Source organism: Megalobrama amblycephala, linkage group LG22 (assembly GCF_018812025.1).
Source record: "Megalobrama amblycephala isolate DHTTF-2021 linkage group LG22, ASM1881202v1, whole genome shotgun sequence".
NCBI lineage: Eukaryota > Metazoa > Chordata > Actinopteri > Cypriniformes > Xenocyprididae > Megalobrama > Megalobrama amblycephala.
This window is the reverse complement of record NC_063065.1, coordinates 29,375,706-29,385,364: the sequence shown is the minus strand read 5'-3', so window position 1 is coordinate 29,385,364 and position 9,659 is coordinate 29,375,706.

The following is a 9,659-nucleotide window of genomic DNA, read 5'->3' as shown; positions in this document are numbered from 1 at the left end:
TGAGCAAGTGCATAATCAGCCAATCTCCTCTAAATCGAGTGTACTGGTAGGTTTCTGTGGAAAATTCGAGCATGCAGCCGTTCATTTTTGCGTCATTACGTCACGTCTGTTTACATAAAGAACGAGTCCCAGCTAGTAGGCTATATGTGAGAATGCTGCCGGTGATGGATCATTTATAGCCTTTTCTCGCAGCAGCTGGAATAATTAAACTTATCATTTTGATGGCAGATTGTATGGTATGACAAATTAACGTTAGAGATTAGACTGTACAGAAATTTAAATCTACAGGTAACGCTAATACACTCTAAATACACATAGTAACGCAATGCTGATATTGTTAACATTAACAATTTGAGAACAATGTATAACAATAATAATAATTTGCATGGTTTGGTGTGATATGAGCTAAGCGATCGTTAAATTTAATCACCATTGGTAGCGCGATTTATTGTAATGCTTTTTTTTCCTCAGTTGGTCAGAACGAAAGTGGCAGATTTGTTGCTTACTTGTTCCGATGAAATTTTCCAGTGAAAATTCTTATTTTGGTCATACTTCCAAGACACAGAGTCTGTGATTCCAAAGTACCTTTACAGTATCCACTGGTGTGGTGACTGACAGCCACATATTCTCCTCAAAACGTTAGATTCATCCGCGCTGAGGAGCCGTGCCGATGCACAACCCATGTAAAGATGAAAATTCCGCAAATAACTGCAATTGCAGGTTTCGAACAGAGATGGCGACAAAGAGGCAAAACTTACGGACTGCAGCTTTAAAGGATTAGTCCACTTTCAAATAAAATTTCCTGATAATTTACTCACCTCCATGTCATCCAAGATGTTCATGTCTTTCTTTCTTCAGTCGAAAAGAAATGAAGGTTTTTGATGAAAACATTTTGGGATTATTCTCCTTATAGTGGACTTCAATGACCTCCAGACGGTTGAAGGTCAAAATGACAGTTTCAGAGCAGCTTCAAAGGGCTTTAAACGATTCCAGACGAGGAATAAGAGTCTTATCTAGTGAAACGATCGGTCATTAAAAAAAAAAAAATACAACTGTATATGCTTTATAAACACAAATGATCGCCTTGTATGTTCTTCTGCTTTCCGTGTTCTTCAAAAAGCTTACGCTGTATGTCCTATGCCTTCCCTGTTCTACTTACGGAAAAAAACGAAACTGACGCCACGTTCGTTCCGTAAGTAGAATAGGGAAGGCGTAGGACATACAGCGTAAGCTTTTTGAAGAATACGGAAAGCAGAAGCACTTGGAAGGTGATCATCTGTTTATATAAATCATATATATTTTTGTATTTTTTTCGAAAATGACAGATCGTTTCGCTAGATAAGACTCTTATTCCTCATCTGGTATCGTTTAAAGCTCTTTGAAGCTGCACTGAAACTGTAATTTTGACCTTTAACCGTCTGGAGGCCATTGAAGTCCACTATAAGGAGAATAATCCTGGAATGTTTTCATCAAAAACCTTAATTTCTTTTCAACTGAAGAAAGAAAGACATGAACATCTTGGATGACATGGAGGTGAGTAAATTATTAGGAAAATTTTATTTGAAAGTGGACTAATCTTTTAAGTGTACTTAAAGAGTACACTTTCATGACAGTTTTCTCAAACACTTTTAAAGTTTTACTTTACATTTTAAAACATTGTTTTAATAATCTTTTGTCGTGCTTAAAGAACACATATTTTGATATGACTAACATAGTAAAGCACATGCAGTAGTTAAATACAATTTTTACTGTAGTGTTATTTGATGTCACTTAAGTTATTAAATGTATTTTAAATATACTAAGTTTCAACTTCATCAGTACAAATGTGTAATTACAAATATGTTTAAGTACTTGATATATAATTTTCAATGGAAATTACATTAAGGTGTATTTTAATTTACCATAAATGCTTGTCAGCAGTACATTTTAACCATATTTCAAGGACAATATAAGTAATTATAAAATTACATATAAAGATGTGCTTAAGTGGCTCAAAAAAGTTCATTAACTGGAACAGTGAGTGATAGTAATTCAAAGTGATTTCTATCATTTTGACAGACAATAAATATTGAATTTACCTGCTTTAGAAACATGCCATAATAGAGATTACATGTGAAAAATGGAGACAATTACATAAAGAATCCATGTGAAAACAAACCTGGAAAAGGAGATGTGAGGATTTGGGGAGAAAAACGAGAGATTCTTAGTGCATTCCAATGACTTATTCATGGGATATACCCATCGTAAATTAAATCAGGAAAGCAGACCACAGTATATGCACAGATGTTGTCTTTTTTTCATACTGTAACAGAATACAAAGGAAAAATAATAATATACCATGTCGCAATAAAATACCAAGCATTACGTTATTCTCCTGATGCCTGAAAAAATTGTACAGCTCATTCAGTCAAGCTGACGGTGACAGATAATTATTATTTGTGGGGCAACCTTATGATTTGAAATGATTTCTTTGTCTTTTTGGGTGGATTCAAATCCTCTTTTGTGGAACTTCCCCAAACCGGAAGTGCCTGCCAGTAATCTAAATCGCAGTAGGCTTGTTAGGAAATAGGTGGATAGTCAGAGAGATTTGACGTGTACTTGCCTCAAGTTCATATTGAGCTAAAATCCTGTAGAGGATAGGTGAGGTTAGAGCCAGTCATTCTGAATAACACATGCTTTATTCATATCCGCTCATGCCTTGTAACACAAAGACTCTTGTTCCAGACTTGGACGCAAATCCTGCTCAGTCAACCTTCTATTATTCTCAACAGCTGCTGAGCAAGCCGTTCTACACTTAGCAGCATGTAGCTAACAATAGAGGAAGTCCAGTCTCGACACGACTATTTAGAGCCACAGCATTAACAAACACAAAAGGCTTTCAGCTGGATATTTTGTACCATCAGACATAAATTCTGTCATGAGTGACATATGGCAGCATTTTGAAATGTAAAACCAATGGAGGACTATAGGTTCATTGCTCCAAATGATTAAATAGAAATGTTTTGTTCATTGGCAAACTGAGCGCATACTGTTAAAGTCGAGAAGTCCTATGTGAAACACAAACAGTAATTGTTAAATAAATGCGTCTTCCATAAACAGAAAATCAAATGAATAAAAGTAAAGAAATTAAAGGAAATTACAATATATATATATACATGTTATTTTTTGTTTAGTACTGCCCTGAGTAAGATATTTTACATAAAAGATGTTTGCATTTAGTTCACAAGACAAAACAATAGCTGAATTTATTAAAATAACCCCATTCATAAGTTTGTGAACCATTGATTCTCAATACTGTGTGTGGTTACCTGATGATCCACGACTGTTTTTGTGTTTTGTGATGTTGTTCATGAGTCTCTTGTTTGTCCTGAGCAGTTAAACTGAGCTCTGTTCTTCAGAAAAATCCTCCAGCTCCTGCAGATTCTTCAGTTTTCAAGCATTTTTGCATATTTGAACCCTTTCCAGCAGTTACTGAATGATTTTGAGATCTGTGTTTTCACACTGAGGACAACCGAGGGACTCAAACTCAACTATTAAAAAAGGTTCAAACATTCACTGAAGCTCCAGAAGGAAACTTTTGAATTCAAATATCAAGGTAAATTGTACTTAATTTTTTTTCCGGGAAACATTCAATTATCTTCTGTTGCTTCCAAAGGGCAGTACTAAATGAAAAACAACGATATTTAAACAAAATAAGAAAAATTGTGACATCTTCATCCTGTTCAAAAGTTTTCACACCCCAACTCTTAATGCATTTCATTTCCTTCTGGAGCATCAGTGAATGTTTGAACCTTTTTTAATAGTTGTGTTTGAGTCCCTCAGTTGTCCTCAGTGTGAAAAGATGAATCTCAAAATCATACAGTAACTGCTGGAAAGGGTTCAAATATGCAAAAATGCTTGAAAACTGAAGAATCTGCAGGAGCTGGAGGATTTTTCTGAAGAACAGAGCTCAGTTTAACTGCTCAGAACAAACAAGAGACTCATGAACAACCATCACAAAACACAAAAACAGTCGTGGATCATCAGGTAACCACACACAGTATTGAGAATCAGTGGTTCACATACTTATGAATGGGGTTATTTTAATAAATTCAGCAATTGTTTTGTCTTGTGAACTAAATGCAAATATCTTTTATGTAAAATATCATACTCAAGAGAGATAATACAAAATGCATGTTATTTTTTGTTTAGTACTGTCCTATTTCATTAAAATTATTCACATTTTCACAGATTCTGCAAGTGGTTCACATACTTTTTCTTGCCACTGTATATATATAATTTCCAAGGATCAGCATTCTCCCCTAAATGATATCTGGCAGACCAAACCATAAGTCATAGAGACTTGAAACTTTAAGCTCTGAGGCTATCACTCATAGGCAGCAACGTCATTGCACCTTTTGAGGTCCAGAAAGGTAGTAAAAACATTGTTAAAATAGTCAATGTGACTACAGTGGTTCAACCTCAATGTTATGCAGCGACGAAAATACTTTTTGTGCGCAAAAACAAAACAAAAATAATTACTTTATTCAACAATTTGAACCATTGTCGTACGTAGCTGACGTAGTGAATTCAGTGCAGGCTTCCTTGTTTGCTTCCATCCTGACTAAGTCAGCATTCGGATGTGAACAAGGAAGCCTCCACTGAGTTCACTACATCAACTATGTATGACAATGGATCAAATTGTTGAATAAAGTTGTTATTTTTGTTTTGTTTTTGATTTTACTACCTTTCTGGACCTCAAAAGGTGCAGTGACATTGCTGCCTATGTGTGGTTCAGATACCCTTGGATTTCATCAAAAATATCTTAATTTGTGTTCCGAAGATGAACGAAGGTCTTACAGGTGTGGAATGACATTAAGGTGAGTAATTAATGACAGAAATTTCTTTTTTCTTTCTTTCTTTTTTTTTTTTTTTTTTTTTTTTTTAAGGCCTTAAAGTTTTTGAACCCTGTTAATTGCTTCTTGCAGCTATATTTATTCATGTATTCATTATATTTAATAATTACAAATTGTGTTACTTAAAAAAATGTAGTTTATTTTGTCAGTTTGCAAAGTGATTTATTTTTATTTTCAAAATATGAATTCACATTTTCACATTTTTGTGATTTATATTTGCTAAATAATTGTTAACAGATTTTTATATAAAAGTTAACAGATTTTTATATGCCATTAAAAAGTGTTAAATATTTAATTTAATTTATAATAAATGAAAAAAATTTGTGTCCTTGTTAAACTGTAATTACATATTTACATACTGAGTAATGCCCAATTACGGAGTGTCTACACAGCAAAATTAACTCTGCTCAGAGTACATATGGTCCCTCTCTAAATAGTGTTAAAATAACACTAAAGCAGAGTTAAAGTTAATGAGATAATTAAGCAATTATTTAAGTGATGATTGTGAATTAGTGATGAACACCTGCTGTTAACAAGCAGAATCACTAAAGAAAAGAGAAACACATGAACTACAACTGACTTCAGTCACAGCCTTATTAATTGCTTAATTATCTCATTAACTTTAACTCTGCTTCAGTGTTACTTTAACACTATTTAGAGAGGGACCATATGTACTCTGAGCAGAGTTTACTGTGTATTTACACTAAGTAAACAAGTTTTAAAAAAGACACAAAATTTTTTAACGTCTTCAGTGGCGCAGCAGTAGTGAGTAAGGCTCACAGACCTTGCCTTTAATGCATTTGACATGGGTTCGAACTTGCCTTGTACTGAGCTCGCATTTATTTTCAATAAAAATGAAAATAATGTTCTAAAAGTGGAAATAAACTCTGAACAAGTGTTTAATAATATAAGTGTTTATTGGGTAGGGTTAGGGGAAGGTGTAGGGAGGGGTTTTCTTCTCCCAATAAGGCAGCATCCATTTAATATTTTTAAATTTTTTACACTTTATGATATTATTGCATCCTGTTAATGTACAAAAATTCTGGTGTGCAAATAGTATCTGCCAATATAAAGCATCTAATTAGTATTCACTCTTATTGTAAAGAACTGATACTTTTACACTGTGTAAATAGAATCTATAGCTATTTTCACCTCACTAAGAAAATGCTGCTATTGTCACTTAGTGTAAATAGAATATTGCCACTGCCTATCAATGAACCACATGTTACTGTAGGGTTATGGCTTGGTTTAGGGTCAGCTGTATGTAATCATGCATAATTTACTGTTATTACTACAGGAATTCATGTAATATGTAACAAGGACACTTATTTATAATTTTAATATGTATTTTTATTTAATTATTTAATAAGTACAATTTTACATTAATAATTATAAAATTAAATAATGTTTGTATACATGTGATTCACTTGTGATTTGTTTATATTTTAAATAATTGCTGCACATTTTTACAGTATGTGTCTCTCCTAGTCCCCCAATACTTTTAACTTGCTAATAAGGCTAAAGGAGTGATAGGCCTACAGTCCCTTCAAAAGTACAACAAAAAAAGGTCCATGTGTGTGATATTTCGAAATATGAAATGGTTATTCGTCGGATCATGAAAGGCCAGTGCAGCTGTGGACGCAGTGGTTTAGAGGTCTTACTTTGGTATGTTTAACAGCTGCAGTCGACTCAGCTGAGAGGAAAGTGGGTCAGAGTGTCTCGATCACATTTCCGTAATGCCAGACAGTCCCAGGATTGGGAGGATAGTAATGTATGATAGGCTTTTTGTGTATTTATTTATTTTTCTATATAATTGCACACATATAATCCGGTAAATGTGTGCTGTATTCCATGTTCATGTTGAAAGATCCAACACTTTTTTAGCCACAGTATTACTAACTCACTGTCAAAGCATGTGGGAGACACACCATGCCCAATAAGGCTTTGAAAATGTATTTGGAATCTACATGTCTCAATTGTTTAAACCAACTAGTCATCCTCAGATATATTGAGATGGGTGCAAAGTAACTACGCAAAGCGTCTGCTGAAAATAGCTCATGTGCCTAAACATTTATAAAATATCACTTTATAGATTTCCTGTCACATCAAGGTAGCATCATGAACTAGGTGCCAGACTGTCACAGATTCATGTTTCCAAAAGAACGCTGTCTGCAGGCATTTTGCTATTGCATGTTTCACTTCAGGTCATGGCTTTTTTAATGTTTATGCAAAAGTAAACCCTATCACTTAGATCATTCCTTATAGTAACAAAGTGCCAAACGGGATAGTAAACTAGACACACTCCAGTCCAGACTCTTCTATTTATCCCAATTCCTTATTAGAATATCACAGATAAGAGTGTATTTTTGGCTTTCACAGATCCATGATGGATATTTCAGTGAGTGTAGATCAAACTTTTGCATCAAATTATGAGAATGTGTCGCGCTTCAGATTTCTGAGCTCCATATGAGTCAAGCAGTGTCCTTAGTTCATATTCATATCACAGTGAATGATTGCAAATATTATAAAATTATCTATAATGTATGTGACTATGAGATAAGGTTAAAATGATGAAATAATGTGGTGTCATTATGAAGAATAGATTGTTCTCTATGTAAAAAAGCCTATCTGGACTTCAAACACAATTCGCTCAATCACCTTGATCCTGTTGATCAAGCTGATTTTCGATATGCATCTCCTGAGCAACACTGACATCATCTGGACAGCACGCGAAAAACACAAAAGTCAACTCTACTCATGCCTGGATGTTTTGGGTAGTTGCTATGGTGTTCCATGTGGTTGTTTGGCATAAATGAAAACAGTCCACCCCAAAGCCTCACTAAAATATGGACAAACCCAACCATTGGGTTTAAAATTTAATTTAAAAATTTAAACCAACGGTTTGGTTTGTCCATATTTGACCCAAACATGGGTTGAAACAACCCAGCTTTTTTTAGAGTGAGGCTTTGGGGTGGACTATTTTCATAGAAAAATTATCATTTTTTTCTAAAGATGAATCAGTATCAGATACAGTATAGTTAAAATTGTAACAAAAAGTATCGGATCAAATTAAAAAAGTTTGTTATCGCCCATCTCTATTGTGCAGTGCTGTCTGAAACCACAGAATCCATGCATGAAATAAATGGATTTTATATATATTTGAAAACCTAGCCATTTTCCCCCCTTGGATTTACACAATTCACATGGGTCATACAGTATAGTTTCAGGTCGGAAAATATGGAAATCCATAAAGAAATCATTCCCTGTTTCATTGCTATGTAGTTCAGAATTCATAAGAGTTTTCTCAGTTATTTTTAAGGACATGCAATAAATTGTAGCACACTTACTGGCCCTGGCTCAAATGGCACACTTCATACGGTCTTGTGGACTTACATGAGACTGTAGGGTGATATGCACCCGCGATCCGCACTTGTGCAAGCTCCACAGCAGACTTTTTCCTGACAGTCAAAGGCCCTATCCCAAATGGCACCCTAAACCCTCACGGTCTTCCTCTGAGTCCGTACTTTCGTGATGTAATGCCTGGTCAAAGTACCACATATCTAGCTTCCACCAGACTGCCTTCCATATTCAAGTTACGAAGAAAGTGTACTTTCTTTTTTCTGAAAGTTGAATGGGGAAGGCGTAAGACGTAGCATAAGCTTTTTGAACTGCTAGAGTTTTACACTTTCTTCATACGTTGAATACGGAAGGCGGTCTGGTGGAAGCTAGATATTTTACTTCATAACTTGTTAAATATGGATTTTTTTTACACAAACGCTTCGCTTCAGAAAGTCTTTATTAACCCCCCGAGCTGTGTGGAGTATGTTTATGATGGATGGATGCACTTTCTTCAGCTCATACTCGTTGGTCCCATTCACTGCCATTACAAAGCTTGGATGCTTCAGGATATTTATTAATATTTATCCAATTTTGTTCATCAGAAAGAAGAAAGTCATATATACCTAGGATGGCTTGAGGGTGAGTAAAGCTTGGGCTAATTTTCATTTGAAAGTGAACTAATCCTTTAAGGGGCCGTTTACCTTTTTCAACTAAAAATGCATGAAAACTTTTTATGCATTTTGTTCTATGCATTTCATTTACACAACAACAGCATTTTGAGGGCCTGAAAACGCAAACTTTTGAAAACGGGTTTCAGTTTTTGAATCCAATACCATTATTGTCTCAATTTGCATACAAAAATGAAAATTTGCAACAACAAAAAAATGGTGACATCACATGTGTATTATGTGTTCAGTCTATAGGCACATAGTGTTTCTTTATAAAGTGACATCGCCAACTACTGGTCTGGCAGCAGAATACAGCGTTTTTAGTTGTTTTTTGCAGATCCGTGTGAACGGGGATCATTTCGTCTCTATGTGTAAAAAAAACAAAACAAAAAAACCACAAAAACAAAAAAAACTTTTCTGTTTTTAGTACATCACTGTCATATAAACGTGCCTGTAATGACACACCACAAGTCTTACTCTTGTCTTCCTGAACACAATTAACATATTCCATCCATGATTGCTGATGGATAACGAAGACGAGGCTTTGATAATGAGTGTCCCTCAATAGAGTGCTGCAGGGATGATGTATTTTGTAGACCAAAACCTGGAAATGAGTTTGCATATTAACACTTCCGGTTCCATCGTCCTGAAGTCAATAGGTTTTTTGAATGGGATATTGATTAAAAGCCTGAAATAAGGTCTGTGGTGAACGCTGTCATGTAATGGCTGTACAAATAGCACGACGCAGGAGAACAAG